Here is a 25,675-nt window from a genome sequence, read left to right as displayed (position 1 = left end):
TCCCTCGGCTGGCCAATCTCCTGCAGTCCCTCCCCCAGGCCGGCCCAAATCAGCCCGATCACCAGCCAAGCCGAGGGACCCCACCTGTGCATGAATTTGTGCACCAGGCCTCCAGTTAATAAATAATAATATAAGACTAAACTCTGTGTTTATTCTCACAACTGTAGACCTACTTTTGCCCTACCCTGTATGCTGGAAATTTTGCAGGGAGGGCTAAAGTGGGAACAGAAAGAAGATGGAGGGAGCTAATCATTGGTTATATATAGCACATACATCAAGGATGAAGGTGTAAACATGTTGGTTTTGGTAAGAAAAAAAAAGAAAATGAATTTTCAGAGCTGTTTTGCTTTTTAAAAAATAGACTCTATTCAACAGCTGAATTTGAAAAGCAGTTTACCAGTTGTTACAGTAAATATATTCAAAGTGAATCATATAACCACTAATTATGTTTGAGTCACTCAAGTGTACATTTGCTGTGACAACAGTTTTCCCTTTACAGATCATCCCTCTATTTATAAAAGAGCTGAAAATTAACATTTCCTGCTTTTGTCAAACTGAAGCATCTTTCAATAGTTCTCAGCAAACATCTGAAGGATTCTTGCATCCTGAGATCATCTGGCCATTATGTTTTCAAGTGTTGTCTCTCTTCAAGTGCTGAGTGAGACACACAGAGTAAGTGATTGCAGATTCTTTGTAAAATAGCAACAAGAACACAACAAAAATACCCGATGGAGAAGAGATCATAGGTTGTCATTCGTGGCAGATGGGAATCAACATAAACTGACAGTGGAAGTTTTCATTCTGTTTTGCACATGACTAACCACAAGGAAAGCCTGAGCCCTGGGGAAATAACAGGCAAGAGTGTGTAGCTATGTTTTTAATAAAGTGATTATTAGTAGATCCAGATTTAAACAAATTTTTTTCTCCCAACTGCATTAGTTTCTTGAAGAACATAGTCTTAAGAGCATGTGCTGTTCAGATACTAAATAGAGCCTAATGCCCACTTGTCTTCACAAGTATCCATAGAAAAGGAGGACAGTTTTTTTGGGTTAATTTTAATACATCATCTCCTAATCAACATCAACCACATTGTGATACCCTGCTATCAGGAATGAAACAGTGTTTTATCTCTGGGACTCTCAGCTGAAAATGCTATAAAAAGGCAGAATGATTTCATTCTACATGGAAGTGATATTCTCTAGTCTCTAAAAAATAAAAATGTTGTTTAGGCCCTGAAATTCACTGCATATTAGGGAGCATCTTAAGATTTATAGCATAGCCTCCATTCTTGAAAGAGTGAATTATGTTATGCTTTGTCATAGGATTTACCCAGTTCCCCAAGTGGCAGACACACAGGCAATTGGGCAAACATCAACTATATAGAAAATGTATCCTACTTATTTTTCTAAGCACATTCTTATTTTCAACATCTTTTCCATCTCTTACTCTCCCAAGTTTTCTATTTTTTCTTAAAATTTCTACTCTTCCTCATGTTCCCACAAACTCTATGATTAATTGATTTCCTCAAGCTGAATTTTTGGCAACACATTATTCTGAAATTCTTTCAAAATTGACACATTTCTGAGTTTACTCTTTTTTAAGATTTTTTAAAAAATATATATTTATTACTGATTTTTTACAGAGAGGAAGGGAGAGGAATAGAGAGTTAGAAACATCAATGAGAGAGAAACATTGATCAGTTGCCTCCTGCACACCCCCTACTGGGGATGTGCCCTTGATGGGAATCAAACCTGGGACACTTCAGTCCGCAGGCCAACGCTCTATCCACTGAGCCAAACCAGCCAGGGCTTGAGTTCACTTTTTAAGGGAAGGATGATCCTACTCTTTTGACTCTCACTGCCATAATCATCTCCTGTCATTCCCTAGTAATTTTACCTTCTGCAATACCCTTTGTATCTTATCATCAAGCTCATGCCATTCTTTGTCCATGGAACATCTTTCTTACACACACCTTCATCCTTAACGGTCAAAATAGTACTCATCCTTCAAGGACTTGTTCAAATAACACCTCCTCCCTTGTAACCTTCCTCCATAATAGTTTATTGACAATTACATTATATTTGGCTAATAAACAACCCTTTCCTACATGGAAAGTTTGTCCATTGTGGTAATATTCCAAAGCCACATGGGCAGAGAGGTGAAGGGGAGAAGAAATACAAAGCTAGCTAGTCAAGTCAACTAAACCAACCTTCCTAATCAATAAGGTTGTCAATGTGAAAGCTAAAATACCCTCACAATCAATACCTCTGCCAAGGCACCCATTAGTCCGGTTTTATATTCTTTGTAGTTCTGGGTCTGCTCTCTTACCACCATAGTATCCCAGGGCTTATTTATATTTGTAACTTAGCATCTGGTCAATATCTACTGCTTATTCAATGCTTAACAAATGTATGTTGAAATGGGCTGAATTTTTGGAGTCTGTATGTTGGACATAAAAGAGACATACAAAATAGAAGGAAAACTGAGGGACTGATGAAAATAACACTTGGGTAGAAGCAATGAGACTTTGGTTCTAGTTTGAATTCCTCCACCTATGTTCCTTTGAGGATGAGGACTTCATTTCCATGCACATAAGCCAGAGAACTAAAGGAGCTTCTCCAATGACTTCCAGAACATGAAACCTAGTATGAAATATCAAAACATTTTGAAAATCCAGTCTTACTGTTAGATAAAATCAACACAGAGAAGAAAAACATGTCATATTGTAAACAAATTAGGTACAATTTTTCTTCTAAAGTTAAAATTTATCTTATTTATCTTTATTTCTGTGTCTTCTGATCTTATAAGAGAGGATCTGATATGCAACCAACTGTCTTTAATAATGGAAGATCCCAATATGAATAAGTCAATAGCCAGCTGATTCCCATCTTCATAGGAAAAAAAGAAATGACAGGAAATAATAGGATATTATTTAATGAAAGAAAAGTGGGGTGTTTTTTTTTTCATTTTTGTTTTTGTTTTTGGTTGGCATATGAGCGTTTCACAGCAATAATGCTTCCAAACAGTGAAACAGACTTTCAAGAGGGCAGATAAACCTTCTTATTGGAAATTAAATGTCACTGACTGCCAATCATTATTACAAAATTTAAGTAACAGCATTGCTAACAAAGGAACTCAATGCTGGAATATGCTCTTTTGATTCTCCCAAAGCCATATAAGAATAAGAATTCAGTTTTAAGATGTTTTAGAGACAAAATGATAAGGTTAAAAAGGAAAAAGGAATTTTCTCTAAGAATTAAGCACCAAACACAGACTCTGTGATTCCAGGGCCCACACCAAGACTTTACATTTCATCTAAGAAATGAGTTCCGATGATATTCAGCTTTTTTAGACCAAGGTTCATAATGTATTTAATACATGAAAAGTAGTCTATTTATAAAATTGTCCTCATTTTGACAATGTGTTTTGAATGGTCAGATTAGGCTAATGTTTCAAATAATAGCAAAATTAACACAACAAATATTTCTGAGTTTTTTTCATCATGCAAATTTCAGAAAATAACCTTTTCAAAAAACTGCTCCTAGTCAAGCAATGAAGAGGTAACCAGAGCAAATGCTTTAGTCAAGCAATGAAGAGGTAACCAGAGCAAATGTAGCTTCATATAATAAAGCCTGCGCTCCATAGTTGCATTTTTTTAATCAAAGCAACTTGAGCATGTGAGGGAAAAAGAGGGTTGTTTTCCTATAGAAACTATGTATGTAATTTTCCCATTCAATGATCCACCTTCCTAAATAAATTTATATAAATAGTGTCATTCATTCATTTTAAAATTAGTTATGCACTTATAGCCATTTTGAGTCAGTAAAACTCAAGATGGTCAACCACACAGAACAGCCAAATTATGCTATTCTCATTTAAAGCACTCACCATGTCATATGGTTATATGAAGAAAAAAGAGGCAGAGGAGGAATATGAAAGGAAGAAGAGGAAGAGAGGGGGAAAAAATGGCAGCGGAATAGACAGATGTGTCCCGAGCCTTGTCCCGGAGCAGATAGAAAGAGCAGCTGAGGGTCACATGGGGAGTGTTTGTTGGTGAGTTAAGGAACAGCTATACTCCAGGAGAAGGTGGGGGACTGCTGGACGGGGCTCCCCTGACCAGGCAGCCCCCACTGCTGCTGGGTCCCCTCCCAGAGCCACCGGCTCAGATGCGGAGACCACGCCATCTTGAAGGGGAAAGTGGATGTTATCGGAAGCCTGAAAATCTGCAACTACGGCACCCACCGAACAGCTGCGAACCCCAGAGCACTGGTCCCCAATTGGCGCAAACACTTGGATTCAGAGGAGCTCTACACTCCACCACGGAGGGGTCAGATTTCGCCTGGGATAAGGTGAGGTCTCTGGTCCCGGCAGGACAGAGAAGTGCGCGCACTGCGGGAGCTAGAGGACCAGGGGAAGTCTGCACCTAGAAGAATCCGTGGCTGTTGGGGCTGGCGTGATCCATGAATGTGGAAGGGGGTCCTCCGAGCTGCTGACAGGGGGGATCTCTAAAAGGCAACCTTTTTGATCTGGCGCAGGACAGCCTAGAAATTTTAAAAGTGTGCTGGCTGCTTGGACACAAGAAGGAAAGAAAGGCCTGCACAGACTTGCGCTCAGCCCCGGAGTTCGCACACTTGTGATTTCCCCTTTAAATCCTTACTTCTGATTGCTAAGCCCAATACATAGGATCACCCAGTAGGGGCACCCTGTGAGACTGCAGGGGAAAGTTGTGTTTCTGGAACCTGGGGATCAGAGCGGGAAGTGACCATCGGAGAAATAGCTCTGGGGCAGCCCACTCCCACAAACCGGTATTGAGTGCCACAGGGAAAGCAGGATCTAAGCACAGGCTAGAGAGGACCTATAGACCCGGAGGTCAATCCAGAAACACTGCCACACGGGTTGAATCACAAATTGACTGTTGTGTAATCACAAATAAAGGAATACAAAAAAAATAAGACTCACTGCCTGCTTAAAAATCAGGACTGGCTTACAACACTGAGGAGCAGTGGAACGCAGGGAACTGCAATACTGTCCTGACTGGGAAACAGGCGTGCCAAACAGAACAATAGAGGAAGTGAATGACCTTCACTACTGCACTTTTTTTTAAATTTTTTTTTTCATCTTTTACTTAAGAAACTAATATTTTTCTTTTTCTCGCTTGATTTTACCTTTTTAATTATTACATTTTTATTTTCAATCAGTATTATTACTACTACTATTTTACCTTTATTTGTTTAAAAAGTGTCATTTTATTTTCTCTTTATTTTACTTTGGGATTAGTGTTCTACAGTCTATTTTCATCTTTCCTTTAGCATCATTTTACTCTATCTCAACTCTACCTTTATGCCATCAATCTCTTCCTAACTTTTCCCCTTTTGTTGTCCTGTTTCTCTTACCCTTTTCATGCTTTAGATTTTCCCCATTCTTTCTTTTTACCCCCTGTTAAAATTTCACCCTACTTATATATCTAATTTCCAATCCCCTACTCAAAGTTCATACACACCTCTCTCTTCTTTATCTTCACTATCCAAAAAATTGTTTTTCTCTCTGTCCTTTGTTGTTGTTTGCTTGAATGTTGATTATATCGATTTTTTATGCTTGTTTATGAGATTGTTTTGCTTATTCTTTTTTTGTTTTGTTTTGCTTTTTTATTTTGTTTTTGTTTGTTTTTTCCTTCTTTTTTCCCTCACCTCACTTGATATTAGTTGATGTTTGTAGTTTGTATTCATCTCCAGGTATTATTGCTGGCATTTATTGGGATTAGTGGCTGTTTTATTGGAGTTTTCTCCCAATGTATATAGTTTGTTCCCCTCTTCTCTCATATTCTCTTTCTTTTCTCTCTTACTTTGTTTTTCCTTTTCCCAATTTCATTTTTGCACTCCTTTATTTTCTTTTTCTCTTCTTCTTTCTCTCCTATCCTCTAATTTGCCTTTCTCTGGTGGTCACGTTTATTTGGGGTTATTAATATCTTGAATACATTTCTGTTCAGTGCCTTATGCGTTGTACCTGGTTGAGTTGTATTTTGTGCCTTTAAATCAACGCAGGAGAGAGAGAACTATATAACAGGACACACAGAGAAGAGAGACCATGGGGAGACAAAGAAACAGCCCGCATATGAAAGAAAAGCAGGCATCACCAGAAAAGGAAGTAAACAAAATGGAGGCAAGCTACCTGCCAGAGAAAGAATTCAGAGAAATTGTCATAAGGTGGCTCAAAAGAATAGAAGACAAATTCCACAATATGAATAAGAACCAAGAGGAAATGAAAAAGAACCAAGAAGAAATGAAAAGTGACATTGCTGCTGTAAAGAACTCAATAGAAAGCAGCAAGAGTAGATTGGAAGAAGCAGAGGACCGCATCAGTGAGCTAGAAGACAAGGTAGGAAAAAATACCCAAGTAGAGCAGTTTCTAGAAAAAAAAATTAAAAAGCAGGAGGAGAGCCTAAGGGAACTCTGGGACAACATGAAACAAAACAACATCCGCATAAAAAGGGTTCCAGAAGGAGAGGAAACGGAGCAAGGAATAGAAAACCTGTTTGAAGGAATAATGACAGAAAACTTCCCTGGTATAGGGAAGAAAAAACCCACACAAATCCAAGAAGCTCACAGAGTCCCAAGCAAAAAGAACCCCAAAAGACTGATGCCAAGGCACATTATAATTAAATTGGCAAACACCAACGACAAAGTAAGAATCTTAAAAGCAGCCAGAGAGACACAGAAAGTTACCTAAAAGGAACCCCCATCAGACTAGCAACTGATTTCTCAACAGAAACTCATCAGGCCAGAAGGGAATGGAATGAAATATACAAAGTAATGAAAAGGAAGGGTCTGAATCCAAGAATACTGTACCCAAGAATACTGTATCAATCAAAATTGAAGGTAAAATCAGGAGCTTCACAGACAAAAAAGGACTAAGGGAATTTATTACCACAAAACCAGCAATGCGAGAAATGCTAAAGGGTCTGCTGTAAAAAAAAAGAAATAGGAAGCGAAGAAGGAACACAGGGATAAAGAATAAAAATGGCGACAAATAAGTACCTATCAATAATAACTTTAAATGTAAACAGATTAAATGCCCCAATCAAAAGACACAGGGTAACAGATTGGATTTAAAAACACAACCCATATATCTGCTGTCTACAAGAAACCCACCTCAGAAAAAAAGACACACACAGACTGAGGGTGAAGGGATGGAAAAAGGTTTTTCAGGCAAATGGAACTGAAAAAAAAAGGTGGGGTAGCAATACTTATATCTGACAAATTACATCTCAAAGTGAAGGACATAACAATAGATAAGGAGGCCACTTCATAATACTAAAGGGAGCAATCCAACAAGAAGAAATAACTCTGGTAAACATATACGCACCCAATACAGGAGCACCCAAATACCTAAAAAAAACACCTCCTGGAAGGTATCAACAGAGAGATTGACAGCAATACAATCATAGTAGAAGACGTTAATATCCCACTATCACCATTGGACAAATCCTCTAAACAAAAAATCAGCAAAGAAACATCAATCCTAAATGACTCACTAGACCAGATGGAATTAATTGAGATCTTTAGAACATTTCACCCCAAAGCCACAGAATATACATTCTTCTCAAGTGCACATGGGTCATTTTCAAAGATAGACCATATGTTGGGTCATAAGCAAAGTCTCTTCAAATTCAAGAAGATAGAAATCATATCAAGCATCTTCTCAGATCACAGTGGCATAAAACTGGAAATCAACTACAATAAAAACAATCCAAAGAAATCAAACACATGGAGACTAAACAGCATGCTATTAAACAATAACTGGGTTACCAGAGAGATCAAAGAAGAAATAAAAAACATCATGGCAACAAATGACAATGAAAACACAACAATCCAAAATCTATGGGACACAGCGAAAGCAGTCAGGAGAGGGAAGTTCATACTCTACAAGCCTACTGCAAAAAACAAGAAACAATGGTAATAAATTACCTAACCCTACAACTCAAAGAGTTAGAAAGAGAGCAACAAGAAAAGCCCAGTGTAAGCAGAAGGAAGGAAATAATAAAGATCAGAAAAAGAGATAAGCAACATTGAGACCAAAAAAAAAAAAAAATACAAAAGATCAACCAAACCAAGAGCTGGTTCTTTGAAAGGATAAACAAGATTGATGAACCTCTGGCCAGGCTCACCAAGAAGCAAAGAGAGAGGACCCAAATAAACAAAATCAGAAATGAAAGAGGAGAAATAACAACAGACCCCACCAAAATACAAAGGATTGTTGAAAAATACTATGAACAACTCTATTCCAACAAACTGGACAACCTGGAGGAAATGGACATATTCCTAGAAAAATATAATCTTCCAAAACTCAATCAGGAAGAATCTAAACATCTCAATAGGCCAATAACTATGGAATAAATTGAAGCAGTCATCAAAAAGCTTCCAGCAAACAAAAGCCAGGGACAGATGGCTTCACAGGGCAGTTTTACCAAACATTCAAGGAAGAACTAAAACCTATCCTCCTCAGACTATTTCAAAAAATTCAAGAGGAAGGAACACTTCCAAGCTCATTCTATGAAGCCAGCATCACCCTAATACCAAAACCAGATAAAGACAACACAATGAAAGAGAATTACAAGCCAATATCCCTTATGAACATAGATGCCAAAATCCTCAACAAAATTCTAGCAAATTGGATCCAGCACTACATCGGAAAGATCATACACCATGACCAAGTAGGATTTATCCCAGGAATGCAAGGATGGTACAATATCTGCAAATCAATAAACGTGATGCTTCACATACACAAATTGAGAGATAAAAATCACATGGTCATATCAATTGATGCAGAAAAAGCATTTGACAAAATCCAACACCCTTTCTTGATAAAAACTCTCAACAAGGTGGGAATAGAAGGATCATACCTCAACATAATAAAAGCCATATATGATAAACCCACAGCTAACATCATACTCAATGGGCAAAAACTAAAACCATTTCCCCTAAGAACAGGAATAAGACAGGGATGCCCACTCTCACCACTCCTGTTCAATATAGTATTGGAAGTATTAGCCATTGCAATTGGACAAGAAGAAGAAATAAAAGGCATCCAAATTGGAAAAGAAGAAGTAAAGCTGTCCTTATTTGCAGATGACATAATATTGTACATAAAAAACCCAAAAGACTCCATCAAAAAACTAACAGACTTAATAAATGAATTCGGCAATATAGCAGGATACAGAATTAACGCCAAGAAATCTATGGCATTTCTATACACCAAGAGTGAACTTACAGAAAGAGAGACTAAAAAAGCAATCCTATTTACCAGCGCACCAAAAAAATTAAGATACCTAGGAATCAACTTAACTAAGAAGGGAAAAGACCTATACGCGGAAAACTACAGGACATTGAAAAAAGCGATAGAGGAAGACGTAAACAGATGGAAGAACATACCATGTTCATGGATTGGGAGAATCAACATCATTAAAATGTCCATACTACCCAAAGCAATCTATAGATTCAATGCACTCCCCATTAAAATACCAACGGCACATTTCACAGACCTAGAAAGAACTCTCCAAAAATTCATCTGGAATTAAAAAAGACCCCGAATAGCCACAGCAATTCTGAAAAAGAAGAACAAAGTAGGTGGGATCTCAATACCAGATTTCAAGCTGTATTACAAAGCCACTGTTCTCAAAACTACCTGGTACTGGCACAAGAACAGACATATAGACCAATGGAATAGAATAGAGAATCCAGATATTGACCCAAACCACTATGCTCAATTAATATTTGACAAAGGAGGCATGAACATATAATGGAGTCAAGACAGTCTCTTCAATAAATGGTGTTGGGAAAATTGGACAGATACATGCAAATAAATGAAACTAGACCACCAACTTACGCCATACACAAAAATTAACTCAAAATGGATACAGGACTTAAACATAAGACGGGAAACCATAAAAATACTAGAGGAATCCACAGGCAGAGAAATCTCAGACATATGCCGAAGCAATTTCTTCACCAATACTGCTCCTAGGGCAATGGAAGCTAAAGAGAAAATAAACAAATGGGACTACATCAAAATAAAAAGCTTCTGCAGAGCAAAAGAAACCATCAACGAAACAACAAGAAAGCCCACTGTATGGGAGAACATATTTGCAAATGTTATCACTGATAAAGGTTTAATCTCCAACATCTACAGGCACCTTATACAACTTAATAAAAGATAAATGATCCAATAAAAAAAATGGGCAACGGACCTAAATAGAATCTTTTCGAAAGAAGACAGAAGGAAGGCCAAGAGCCACATGAAAATATGCTTAAAGTCACTAATTATCTGAGAGATGCAAATCAAAACAACAATGCGGTACCCTCTCACACCTGTCAGAATGGCAATCATCAACAAACCAACAAACGACTAGTGCTGGCGTGGATGTGGAGAAAAAGGAACCCTCATGCACTGCTGGTGGGAATGCAGACTGGTGCAGACACTGTGGAGAACAGTAAGGAGTTTCCTCAAAAAACTAAAAATGGAACTCCCATTTGACCCAGTAATCCCACTTCTAGGATTATATCCCAAGAAATTAGAAACACCAATCAGAAAGGATATATGCACCCCTATGTTCATAGCAGCACAATTCACCATAGCTAAGATTTGGAAACAGCCCAAATGCCCATCAGCAGATGAGTGGATTAGAAAACTATGGTACATCTACACAATGGAATACTACGCTGCTATAAAAAAGAAGGAATTCTTACCATTTGCAGCAGCATGGATGGACCTGAAGAGCATTATGTTAAGTGAAATAAGCCAGGCAATGAAAGAAAAATACCACATGATCTCACTCATTTATGGAAAATAAAGAACATTATAACCTAATGAATAAAAAGATAGATACAGAGGCAGTAAAGCACCAAACAGACTGTCAAATTGCAGCGGGAAGGCTGCAGAGTGTTGGGGAAGATCAACCAAAGGGAAATAGATCAACCAAAGGACTTGTATGCATGCATATAAGCACACCAATGGACACAAGACACTGGGGTGGGGGGGCGGAGGGATGAGGGCATGCGACAAGGGTTAGGGGAGGCTGGGGGAAGGTCAATGGGGAAAAAAGGAGATATATGTACTAATATATGTAATACTTTAAACAATAAAAAATTAATAAAATTGCAAAAAAAAGAAGAGGAAGAGAAAAGAATAGTAAGAGGAAACGAAGTGAAGAAGGAGAAGGAGGGGAAGAAATAATAATAATAACCCAAATAAGGTATCTATTTCACTGCTGAACATAGGATATAATTTGTTTTAGAATTGATGTAAGTAAAACACATATAACTATTTCCCCCGACAACTTTGTAAAAATTTAGGCAAAATTACAAAGTAACCCAAAATAAAGAAAAAGTTATAGAAGAAGTTAGAGAGGAAAAAAACACCTTAACTACAAAGCAGTGATTTTCAGCCTTTTTCATCTCATGGCACCCATAAACTAATTACTAAAGTTTTGTGGCACACCAAATAATATATAATATTTTTTGTTGATCTGACAAAACATAGGAATAATTTTTATTCATTCACACAGAATGGCTATTGTTGTGTTGGCTACTGTCATTTTTTTATTTGACAGTCTAAGGGAAAAAAGGTCAGTGTCCCTCACTAACAAGTCAGGTATTGCATGTTTTAAAAATTCTTGCAGCACACTGGTTGAAAATCGCTACTATAGTGGAACAAAGATAAGAATTACATCTTAACTCTTCTCAGAAATCATGCAGGCAAGTAGAGTGCAGTGAAATATTTAAAATGTTCAGAGAAAAAAATCACCAACCTCAAATTCTGTACCTTGCAAAATTATTCTTCAAAAGTGAAGGAGAAATAAAGACAAATAAAAATTGAGAAAATGTGTTACCAGTGGACCTGTCTTGTAAGAAATGTTAAAAGAACTTATTTAGAGAAGTGAAATAGTATAGGTCAGAAACTCATCCTATATAATAAAAGCCTAATATGCTAAGTGTCCGGTCGGTTGACCAGTCAGCCGTTCAACCAATCAAAGCTTAATCTATATATATATATATATATATATATATACATATATATATAAAAGCATAAGCAATGGTTATGACCAAATGACGAGAATGACCGGTCGACCAGTCGCTATGACGCTCACTGACCACTAGGGAGCAGATGCTCAATGCAAGAGCTTCCCCCTGAGGGTCAGTACGCTCCCACAGCCAACCACCCGCGGCCCCTCCCCCCAGCCAGCCAGCCCCCCGATGGCCCCAATTGGGGGGCCAGCTGGCCAACCTCCTGCGGTCCCTCCCCCTGGCTGGCAAACCTCTCACTGTCCCTCTCTCCTGCAGGCTGGCCCCACCAATAGGCCCCGATCAGGGGGCCAGCCGACCAATCTCCCAGAGTCCCTCCCCCTGGCCAGCCAGCCCCCCAATAGGCCTCAATCGCCCGCCAGGCCGAGGGACCCCACCCATGCACAATTCATGCACCAGGCCTCTTGTATGCTAACGATATGCTAAGGCCGCTCAACCGCTCACTATGACGTGCACTGAACACCAGGGGGCAGACAGTTGACCAGTCGACCAGTCCCTATGATTTGCACTGACCACCAGGGGGGCAAACAATCTGACTGGTAGGTTAGCTTGCTGCTGGGGTCCGGCTGAGCTAGACAGGCTGGACACACCCTGGAGCCCTCCCACGATCCCTCCCCAGCTGGCCAACCTCCTGCATCCCTTCCCTCCCCGATTGTGCACCCGTGGGGTCCCTTGGCCTGGCCTGTGCCCTCTCGCAATCTGGGACCCCTCAGGAGATGTCAGAGAGCCAGTTTCAGCCCGATCCTGCAGGCCAGACTGAGGGACCCCACTGGTGCATGAATTGGTGCACTGGGCCTCTAGTATTTACATAAAGCAAAGAAGAGCATCAAAGAAGGGATAAGTGAAGGTAAAAAAACTTAAAGGATGTGTTGTTTTGTGTCAGTATTTACTGTCTTAGATAATACTCTTCTAGAACTATGGCATAAAATATAAATGAAAATGAAATATATGACTATATACAATGAAATAATTCCACAGAATTAAAAAGGTTTTTTTAATAGGACATTTGCTTATGGTTTTCTATTAGACTGAATATAAAGGTGGAAAAAGATTTTAAATGTCTCTCAAGAGTTAAATTTCCATCAATACATAAACAATTAAAAAGTATTTTGATTATTTGATGCGGATAGAACAAGACATCAGGGACCTATGTCCCCATCTTGGATTTTCACTTTGTTGATTATAGTTACACTTAGAGCTACGCTGGTTAATATTTAACAACCCACTTCTGTGGGCCAATATGAGCCTCTCCAGCATATCATAGTTTCCTCCCTGTAGGATGAAGCTGCTCAGTTTTCATTGCTATTATTTTACCTATGTTTTTTCAACAATGTATTTACCAAGAAAGTTGTCCGCTTTGATGAAATACCTAATTAACTGTAATTTAATTAGAAATCAAAAATGAAGCCAATGATGTTGCCCTACTAAAACAGTGGTTAAGTCTTGAGGATTTCAAATTCTCAGATTTAAATCCTGTTATCAACTCTTAGAAGACAGGAATTTGAGCTTTTAACCTCTCTAAACCTTTTTCCACTTCTCTAAATTAAACATAATACCAGACCTGCCTTACTAGTGCATAAAAATTAAATTAAATAATCCATATAAGTACATCCAATAATCACTATAAGTGCATGTCACACCAAAAAATAATCACTTTCACTCTATTAGTTATTTTTATTCTTTGAGAAAAATAAGAGTATTTACAGTTATGAACATTCAAAGTAATAGCTGCTCTCATGTACAAATGAATTTATTTTCCTGAGTTATTTACAGTGGCACTTTAAATTTATTTTCAAAAGTGAACATTTAATTTAAAATTAATAAGGCCATTATTGTGTATTCATTAAAATTTCATGTGATTATTTGAAACATTTACAAGGTATGCAATGGACTCATGTTATATAGAAAAGGCAACAATGAAGCCTTAATAGATGGAATTTTAAATAATCACTTATAAAAATATATTATTAAATTTGAGACCTCTTATTTTAAAATCTATAATTTCTATTTACTAGAGACAGAGTAAGAAATTATATGTTTTGTGAACATTTAAATGACTAGAATTAATTTTAGAAATGGATGACAAAGATTAAGTTTTCTAGCCTGAGAGTCTCCTGCCTGCTAGAAAACCATAATACAATCAGGAAATTATGCTGACACTCCTCTCTGTGTAGTCTTTTTTTTTTTTTAGTAATCAAGGTCATTATTTAATGATGTCAATGGAATCTCCCATTTCTTCCTACAAATGCTGATGATAAATGGCACGTTTGTTCATGTGTTGTCATAAAGGTCAGTGTGTAATTGGCATCCTATCTAATAAAGAGGGAATATGCTAATTGAACATCACACCCTCACAAAGATGGCGGCGCCCACAGCCACAGATGGCGGCGCCCAGTCCCCTCAGCCCCACCAGGGTGGCAGGCATGCGGCAAGGCCAGGCCTGCCCCCAGGTGGATCCAACCGATCTGCGCGCCTGCCTCCAGGGTCCCCCAGTCCCCTCAGCCCCCCAGCTGCCCAGGGCCAGCCTGAGGCACAGGCAAGCCTCATATGACGGCTGCCCAGCCGCCCAGGGCCTCCCAAGGCTCAGGTAACCAGGGCTGGCCAAGGCTTGTGCTGCCAGCAGTGGCAGCAGCAGAGGTGTGATGGGGGTGTCACCTTCTCCTGATCGCCGGGTCACCTCCCGACCCTGAGGGCTCCCGGACTGTGAGAGGGGGCAGGCCAGGCTGAGGGACCCTACCATCCCCAGTGCATAAATTTTCATGTACCAGGCCTCTAGGCACTAATAATACCTGTGTGATTTAATTTGATCAGCGAGTAATCTGTCTCATTTTCTTTTTCCCCTCTTATTTGTGACTTTGCCAGGGAAACAGCAATGTTTCATCTTGTTTCTTTAAAACATCTGGTCATTCAAATAACTAAATCATAAATGCCATACAATGAATATCTTTTTTATAATGTTTCCCCCTACTGCTAGCTCAGTGCCTGGAATATAACTGGGGTAGAATTAATAAAGTTGTCTGGAAGGAAGGAAGGAAGGGAGGGAGGGAGGGAGGGAGGGAGGGAGGGAGGGAGGGAGGGAGGGAGGAAGGAAGGAAATATCACAAAATTATCTTTAGAAATTACTGAAATTGTTCAGAGTAAAGCTTTCTTACTTCTCATGAGTTCTTAATTTTCCTTCATAGTACTTCTCATAGTTTGAAATTACATGTTTATAGGATTATCTGATATAATCCTAGCCTCCTTACTAGACCATTTTGCTTACAATGATTCTCCCAACTGCCAACACAGGACCTGGCTCTTTGTAGCACTCAGCAAATGCTGACCAAGGAATTAAGGCCTATATATGCTTGGGTAACTCAGTTAATTAGTAGACATCAAAACTCTACTTTCTGCCTCATGTTATAAGATAAAAAACTCCGTAATAAAAAAGTAAGTCTGCTTGATATTTTTTCATGTCTATGACAGTGATGGCACAATCCCCAAGAGTTTCAGTTATCCTTTATACATGGAAGTCGTTAGAGGTGGAGTTGCATCTCACCTTCTCTGAGTAAGCACAGTGTGCAGAGCAGCATTTGTAGTTCCAATCGGACACTGTTAAAAAATGTCACATCAAATATTATGTAATCTAAAATATACAACATATCATAAAACGTATGATTGAAAATGCTCTATTTCTCACCAGAGAGACTGGCTTCAGTTGTTGGCTCAACTGTTTTATTATACTTTTGCAGGCAGGACTGGAGACTTTACTTGCGGTGGTAAACACAATACAATATACAGATGATGTATTGTACAATTGTATACCTGAAGCCTATATAAATTCAATTAAAAATATATTTACTATGCACCACAAAGTCGTCTGTGATTTGTGCTTAAACAAATATATATTCAATGTATAGCCCTACTCATTGTCAGTGTAACCTTGGGGGGGTCTCTTTTTATGCCCTAAGGGAAAATGCTGTCCGAAACTCCTCATATGCAAGCTAGTAGTTTTCAGGCATATCTTTCCTCTCTCAAAGGTGCAATAATTTCAAACTAAACATTAAGGAATCTCTTACATAAATTAAAATTAATATGCTATAAAACAGCAGCAGCAATAATAATAGCTACCAATTATTAAAGGTCTATTATGTTCCTAGCATTGTGCCAGCTTTCTATGCCTGATAGCCATTACTCACAATAACACTGAAAGTAAACGTAAGTCTCATTTTAATCATTTTCTCAAGATCACATAGGTAACAAGGTAGCACAGCTAGTATTTGAACCTAAGTCCATAAGAATACAGCACAGTTTCCTAGCCTTTGCACTAATGACATTTTAGACCAAATAGTTCTTTGTTGTGGATGAACTGTCCTGTGCTTCTACCAACTAAAGGCCGGTAGCAACTCCCTCCCAGTTGTAACAACCAAAAATGTCTCCAGACATTTTGCCAATGGGAGAAGGGTGCGGGGGCGGGTGGGGGGGGGATCCCTCCTACTCCCCACTCTCCCAGCAACCCCTTACCTGTTTTAACCCACCATCTCCCCACCCCTACCCTACCCTCATTGAGAACCTCTGGAATACAATGCCCTTCCCTTCCCACATGAGGGGAAAATCATAAGAATCAAGCATTCAAATTTAACCCATTTTAGTGTTTACTAGAGAACACTTATATATTCATATGGCAATTTAACCAAGCAAATCTCCACCTTAACAAGAAATCTATCATAGGTAAATCAAACTTCATAAGGAAAAGTACTAAAATTATTGTGAAATCTTTTTCAGTCAGGGTTTGGAAATGCTTCCATTTTTAGAAATCTAAAAGGAATACAATGGAGAAAAATCAAAGTGTACTGAATTTTCATTTGCAAGGTGCATATATATCTTTAAGGAATTCAAGTAGTTTATTAAAATTAAATCTATGAGTTAAAAATAAGAAACAAGATCCCACGTATTATTTATTTCCCAGTGATATTTTTGAAGTGGGGTTTATCTCTGAAATAAGAGTCAGGAGGTTGCTTCTTCAGGTCACATGCCTTCTATCATTTTTATCTAAAATCAGAAGATCAAACTTCCAAATGATTTTTCTAAATTGGGAATCAATTAAAATTACACTTTGGAATTTTGAATAGTCAGAAAGAGGGTGGGAGTGAAGAGATTAACCAAATAATGTATATGCATATATGCATAACCCATAGACACAGACAATAGGGTAGTGAAGTCCTGAGGCTTGCGGTGGGGGGGTGGGGGGGAGAGTCAGGCTAGAAGGGGTTAATGGGAGAAACCAGGGGCATCTGTAAGACTTTCAACAATAAAGGTAAGTTGAAAAAAAACACACACAAAGTTAACCTTTGTTTCTAGAAAAAAAAAGAGCAAAATTAATCTATAGCAAAAGATACAGGAAATGTGGTTGCTTTCAGGAGAAGGAGAATTGGCTGGAGAAGGGCACAAGGAAATAAGGAAATCAGGAGTGATGGGAATGTCCTAAATTTTGATAGAATTATAGGTTATGTGTGTATATGTATTTCTCAAAACTCATTCACCTGTACCATTTAAGAATTATTTCTCAAAATGGAAATAACAAATTTAAATAGGATACACAAAAATTAATAAATCAGGGAAAATTAATCTGTAGTGATAAAAGTCAAGATAGTGATTGTCCAAGGTATGGAATTGTGACTTGACAGGGAGATGAGGCAGCTTCCGCAGTATTGATAATGGTCGGTATCTTCATTTGGTGCTGGTTCTGCTGGTATGTTTACTTTGTGGAATTTTAAGTACACTGACAATATGGGCATTTAAAAAATATGTTGCACTTCAGTATAATTAGCATTTAAAATTTTTGATGCTAGTAATCACAAAAGGCCTCTACATCAATTCCTAGCTAGAAACGCATATACTGTTTCATTGACACAATAGGACGTTGCCAGCCCAATCACCCTATCGTGCATAATAGTCTCCTACTGGAAAAGCTTTAACCTGTTACTATGACAGCATGCTTTGACTATGGCATTCACAGAGAATAAATCATTTCCATTTAATCTGTCCAGTTGCTTTGTTATTGAAGATGACAAGGAAGCAACAGCGAGCATCACTAGAGAAATCACAGCAATATACATCTGTCACAATATAATGCGGTGGGGTTGGAGATCATTCGGGAGTGTCATAATTGTAATCTCAGAAAACCAAATACTACTTATGTGATAACATCCACCTGTATTTCTTTAACTTGTATTTTCAATTTGCTGCCTGTTTACATCTATTCAAAACTGAAGCACTGCATGTCATTATATACTATGTAAATAAGTTAGGGCTAACTGTGAAGGATCAGAAGCTAACTGGGAAAACTCAGCATCTGGGGCCAGAAGATTCTTTTTTCACAACACCCATATGACCCTTGAAGCACAGCTTACGCATTTTGATCGACACGCCAAGATTCAACTAACGAGATAGTCTTTTACCACAGATGAAACTATCTCCCAGTGAAAGAGAACAGATTAATGGAAGTGTCAGTTAGGGCTCTTTGGCTGCAATGTACAGAAATTGATTCTTGCTATCATATGAAAAAAAGAGAGAGGGGATTTATTACAAATTGATTTAGGAATTGCTCACTGGATTAAGAAGAGGAAGGACACCAAGGTTGTGGGGCTTTGAAAAGGGGAACCGATGAAAATGTATATTAGAGACCATCTGGCCCCACCTCACGTCCTCTTGGGCCAACTTGTGATTCCAGCTATTGCTCCATAAAGCACTACACATATATAAAGTGGCAGCCTTTTCTACACGGGGCTCCTCTGCCACAGAAGATGCTGTGGAAGCCCATTCAGCCATTCCGGCACATGCACAAAATTATGGAGATGGGGAGGAGGTAGGATTCCTGTGGCCACCTCTGGGGAAAATATGACCTTCTCCCATCCCCCAGCTGGGTCACTGTGAGCTGCTTGGTACATGGTTCTGCATAGGGTCTCCAGCAGGACATCACTGCTGGGAGCAGGAGTCAGCCGGATGATGCAGCTCTGCCTCTGTCTCACCCTCCCTGTCCTCCACAGCTGCTGCTTGGAATCACTTCCCAAAACACACTTCCTGTCCATAAACCTTTGTGCTATGCTCTACTTTTTTTTTTGGGGGGGGGGGGAGGGCGGGAGGGGGAGAAACCCATGTTAAACAAGGGGCATCTACAGGGTTTTAGGCTGCCAGAGTGGATGAATTCAAATCCATGTAGTCATTTTTGTTCCTCTGCTCACGATTTGAATCCTAGGAGAGAGCATGCAACTGGCCAAGCTTGAGTCCCACCCTTGTGTAGGAAGGGTAAGGCACAGCAGAGGGTCTGTCACAGGGGAAAGGGCTAAATCAAAGAAAAGTTACTCTATGTTAGTTTTGTGTGTCTAATGTCTGGAGATGGTTAGGTTAACCTCACATCCTACTCACTCCTTTTAAGAGTTTGATACAGAAAGGAACCAAGACTTCGAGCCAAAATGGAGTAAGCACATTCCACAGTACTCATCTCACTAATTCCAACTAAACACCCTAGACAAAATATATAGATAGAGCAACTGTAAGTAAGTATGAAAAGCAGAGGAAAGGCAGAACTGGCTAGGGCAGTGGTCGGCAATTGGTGGCACACAAGCAACATGTGATCTTTGGCCCCTTGAATGTGGCTCTTCCACAAAATACCACGGCCTGGGTGAGTCTATTTTGAAGAAGTGGTGTTAGAAGAAGTTTAAAAAATTTGTCTCTCAAAAGAAATTTCAATCATTGTACTGTTGATATTTGGCTCTGCTGACTAATGAGTTTGCCAAGCACTGGGCTAGGGACCTGCAAACTCAAGGAATAATGTGGTAGTGAGTTCCCTGGTTTGGTTCGGTTTGTCTCCTACACATCTTGGTCTTGACACTAGAGGAGATAAAGAGATAAAGAGATGCCAAAGAAACAGAAAAAATAAAATGAAGGACAGAAGAAAGGAGGGAATTGAACCATAACCTCCTGGTTCATAGGTTGACACTCAACCACTGAGCCACGCCAGCTAGGCAGAAAAGGGATTTTTCACAGCTTAGCCTAAAATCACAAGCAAACATCCCAAGCATCCCATGTGTGAAACTGACTAGAATCAATACAGCAAAAGCTTTGAAAACGGATCTCTGGTGTAGAATACCACTCATGTCTCAAACTGGCCTCAGTAACAAACACATCAGCAGGATGGACCAGAATAACACTGCAAAAGCATGACAATTACATTGGCATGGGAAGTACAGCCTGAAAAACTGGACTAGGTCATGCTTTCTGAACCTAAACAGGTCCAGTGGCTAGTTAAAGAGAAGATTAAATAACAACCAGAATGCCATCATATGATATGTAAGAAGTCCAGAATGCAATCCAAAATTATGTCTCATATGAAAAACCAATATACTCTCAATTCAAATAAGAAAAGATAATCAACAGATGCCAACATTAAGATGATCCAAATGTTACACTTAACCGACAAGAATTTTAAAGCAGTTATCATAAAATGTTCCCATTATGAACACTCTTGAAACACATGAAAAAATAGAAAGTCCTAGCAAAGAAACAAAAAATATATAAAAGAATCAAATAAAAATTTTATAATTAAAAATACAGTCACTAAAATTGACAAACTCTCTCGATGAGCTCAGTAGCAGAGTGAAGATAACAGAAGAGGGGGGAAAACTGTAAACATAAAGATAGGTCAGTAGAAATTACCCAATCTGAACAATGCAGAGAAATAGATTTTTAAAAGTACAGAGCCTCAGGACCATATGGGACAATAGCCAAAGATCTATCATTTGTGCCACTGAAGTCCCAGGAGAAAATGAGAAAGAGGTTGGGGCTAAAAAAAAAAATTGGAGAAATAATGACAGAAATATTCTCAAACTTGACAAAAGACATCAATCTACAGAAAAGAAATGAACAGATCTAAACAGCATAAACTCAAAGAAATACATGTCTTGACATGTCATAATCAAAGATCTAAAAACTAAAAAGAAAAAAAAAAGAAAAATATATTAAAAGCAGCCAAAGAGAAATAAGACATTACCTATAAAGGAGGAACAACTCAAATTCCAAAGTACTTCTAACCAGAAACAGTGGAGGTCAGAAATAAGTGACCCAATATTTTTCAAGGGCTGAGAAAAAAAGAAATATCAACCCAGAATCCTATATGCAGTGAAAATATACAGGGAATTTCACACACACACACACAAAATAAATTCATGTATTTGGCTTCACTTGAGAAATCAGAATATCTGGCCATCAGGGCCTGAATTCTTTTTGTTTATTTGTTTTGTTAATCCTCACCCAAGGATATTTTTTCCACTGATTTTTTGAGAGAGTAGAAGGGAGGGACAGAGGATGGGAGAGAGAGACAGACAGATAGAGAGAAGCATCGATGTGAGAGAGACACATCAATTGGTTGACTTCCACAGGTGCCCCAACCAGGACAAGGGATTGAACCTGCAACCCAGGTATGAGCTCTGGACCAGGAATCAAACCCCAGACCCTTCACTGCTCAGACTGGCACTCTAACCACTGACCTACAGGCCAGGAAGGGACCTGGATTCTTACAGAGCAACAATAGTCTTAAGTCTTGCTCCCTTTACATGAGGCATGTACCACCAGTATGCTCTATTTCAAACACTTATTCTACTTGCCTGGCTGTTGTAGGCATTAGGTGATGGCATCCAGACTATTTATTCTAAAGTTTTCCAGAGACTCTAATAGAAGCCATTGATTCCCAAAAAGGTACCCATGCAAACAATTTTGCATTTAGTCTCATAGACCATTGACCCATGTGTCCCTAAGATTCTGCAGACCCTACTTTAAGACCCCCTGATTTATACCATCTAGTGTACTATTCTAATCCCACTCACATTGGAATATTGATTATGTATCCTTTTACTACTATGTTAGCATTAATGCCTCCTGCTTTATTCTATGTTAGAAATACCTCTTGTATTGTCATATATTTTGCTGTATCGTTTTAAAATATTCAATGCTGTTATTGAGAATAAGACAAACAAGGAAGATAAATGAAACTAAATATAGAAGCAAAGACCTTGTGGAACATAGATAAAATAGGTAGATCCCCTACCTACTTTTGAGGATCTATGGCTTTAATATATGAAGGAGTAGAAGGACCAAGTAGTCACCAAATATTCACGAGGCACCCAACAATTTCTGGCACTTAATTTGTGAATGAATGAGTGAGTGAGTGAATGAATTACAACAAGGCTCAGCTTCTCCACTACATTATACTCCTCCTACCTCTAACAGATTACTATTTTTTCCTATTCATTAGTGTGTCTCTTACTAGGTCATAAATTTCTTGGAGATAAGGACCATAAATTATGTTGTGCACATGACAGGTGTTAATAAATATCTGAAAGCAGAGTCACACATAGAGCAGTGATTGTCAGATTCAAGGGTATATCACAACCACCTTTGATGCCTGTTTAAAATGCAGGTATCAGCCCTAGCCGGTTTGGCTCAGTGGATAGAGCATCAGCCCACGGACAGAAGGGTCCTGGGTTTGATTCCTGTCAAGGGGATCTACCTTGGTTGCAGGCTCGATCTCCAGCCCTGGTTGGGGCATGTGCAGGAGGCAACCAATCAATGTGTCTCTCTCACATCAATGTTTCTCTCTGTGTGTCTCTCCCCTTCCCTTCCACTCTCTCTAAAAATCAATGGGAAAATATCCTCTGGTGAGAATTAATAAAATGCAGGTATCTAGCAACCATCCCCAGAAGCTTTGATTCAGTAATTTAGATATGTGATTTTTTTTTAATCTGCATTGTTACCAAAACTCCTACTACTTCTGATGTAAGAATTTCATCAAGAACATATTGAAAACTATTGAACTAGGTGGTATAGAAAGTCTAGGGCAAATGGTAATCTCTATTTTTTCTCTTATTATGATCAACACTATCAAATAGGTTGAAATGAACTTCAGAGCAGCCTGAAAGACACTGGGGGATAGGTGGGCCTAGCTCTTTCACTTTAGTTGCTGTGATTTGGGGCAGGGGTAGAGGGAAGAGGAGGAGAAAGCATTGCTATCTGTATATGAGAGAGAGGGAGGAAGGCCATCATAGAGAAAGAGTGAAAGTGTGTTTTCTCCTTTTCCTTATTTTTATACCAGCTGGCAGAGCTACTGCTTTCTGCCCAACCAGCTGCCTTTTGCTATCATTGCCCAAGGCAAGAGATGGGGGAGAAGCAAGAACCATAGAGCTTAGTTCCTAAGGAACTGCCCCATTTTGTCACCCCAAGGTTAAAATGGTTCTGCTTCTTCTTTGATTGACTGCATAATACTCATTCTTTCACCAAGCATTTATTAGCATGCCCAAAGTTAAATTTAATAGCCCAATGTGAAATTCTAAATTAAAATTTAAATTGTGTAAAAATTAAGTATTACTTTCAGGCAGTTTCAGATTGAAGAAGCACATAAAGGTCATCAGCGATTTTTACGTTGGACGTTTGCAAATGTAGAAAGGCTTTTCCAGTTGAGCAATGACTTTCTGTGTGGGCTCATAGGAGTTGAAAAAAAGTAAGTCTATTGGATCTTCTTAATTTCTGTTTTACTTTATGAAAATTTTGCATAATGTTTTTCCAATCCTGCTACCATATCACAATGGATTTTAATTTACTAACAAGTGCCAGACCACCAACTTTCACATAGAGCTGCTAATCCAAACACACTTTAATTTCTGGAACATGTAATAATCAATTTCAAATTCTGGATAATATCTATATATATAAAAGCCTAAGCAACTGGCCGGCTGGTAGCTATGACATGCACTGACCACCAGGGGGCAGACGCTCAATGCAGGAATAGAAACTACAGGCATGGAAACATGAAACAGACTGATGAATCTCAGAGGGAAGGGGAGAAGGGGGAGGGCAGGAAGAGATTTACCAAAGATTGTATATGCATACTAGAGGCCTGGTGCATTGATTCATGCACTGATGGGGTCCCTTGGCCTGGCCTGTGGGGATCAGGCCAAAACTGGCTCTCTGATATCCCCCAAGGGGTCCCGAATTGTGAGAGGGCACAGGCCAGGCCGAATTCATGCACCGGGCCTCTAGTATCTAATAATGAAATATATTCATTTAGTAGGAAGATAATTCTTTTACATATCTCTAAGATGTTTATTTACTGTTCCATTGAACCTGTACACATTTGGATTAGAATTCCAAGCTTTTTTAAAAAATATATTTTATTGATTTTTACAGAGAGGAAGGGAGGATATAGAGTTAGAAACATCAATGAGAGAGAAACATCAATCAGCAGCCTCCTGCACACCCCCTAGTGGGGATGTGCCCACAACCAAGGTACATGCCCTTGACCAGAATCGAACCTGGGACCCTTCAGTCCACAGGCCAAGGCTCTATCCACTGAGCCAAACCAGTTAGGGCAGAATTCCAAGCTTTTTCAAGACACTGAAATTCAAAGAAATCCACAAATAATCCACCATACTATAAACGTTTGTATGCTAACTAAAGGCAATTGCCTGTTTGCACAAGATCTTATTTTCTCCAATTCAAAACAGAGGCTCCCAAAGAAGCAAACAGCTAACCTAATGATGAAACAGATGGGAAATTGCTGCCTCCTACCTTACATGATATACCAAGGAAATAATAGCTGGGTTCAGTACTAAAGGGACATTAAAACATCAATAAAAATATACAATAAGTATAATTCCCTGTTTACTTGTCTGGACTTTTCTTACTCAAAGAACATAGGTTATGGCTCCAACACTTTGGTTTTTCCTTCCAATAAGACAGTATACAGAAATAAAAAGAGGTAAAAATTGTGCTATTATTTAATGCTATACTGAGCCAGACCCAGGCAGCTAAACAAAAAAACAAATAACCAAACAACTGATCTAATACAGTAAATCAATTTAGGCATATGCTGGGTACTGTAAAGGAAACAAGACACCATAGTGAATATTAATCTCCTACCTTACAAAAATCATTCAAAGACAATTATACACAGACTAACATAATCACCTTTAAGGTTTAGTAAACACTTTTACCTTGGTTTCATACTATGTTTTTTCTTTTATATTTACATAAAAACTAGGAAAAATAGTAAGATTCTCTTAAGTTTGCTATTAATCCTATATAATAAAAGCCTAATATGCTAAGTGTTCGGTCATCCAGTCGTCCAGTCAGCCATTCAACCAATCAAAGCGTAATATGCTAATGATGCGCTAAGGCCGCTCAACTGCACGCTATTACGTTCACTGACCACCAGGGGGCAGACAGTCGACTGGTCAACCAGTTGCTATGATGTGCACTGACCACCAGGGGGCAGACAGTTGACCAGTTGACCAGTCGCTAAGATGTGCACTGACCACCAGGGGGCAGATGCTTTGACTGGTAGATTAGCTTTCTGCTGGGGTCTGGCCGATCGGGACTGAATGAGATGGGCTGGACACACCCTGGAGCCCTCCTGCGGTCCCTCCCTGGCTGGCCAAACTCCCACATCTCTCCCTGGCCCCAATCATGCACCAGTGGGGTCCCTCGGCCTGGCCTGCGCCCTCTCACAATCTGGGACCCCTTGGGGGCTGTCGGACAGCCAGTTTCAGCCAGAATCCCACAGACCA

Source organism: Plecotus auritus (genome assembly GCF_963455305.1).
Source record: "Plecotus auritus genome assembly, chromosome: 7".
Taxonomy (NCBI): Eukaryota; Metazoa; Chordata; class Mammalia; order Chiroptera; family Vespertilionidae; genus Plecotus; species Plecotus auritus.
Note: the sequence above shows the minus strand (reverse complement) of the source record.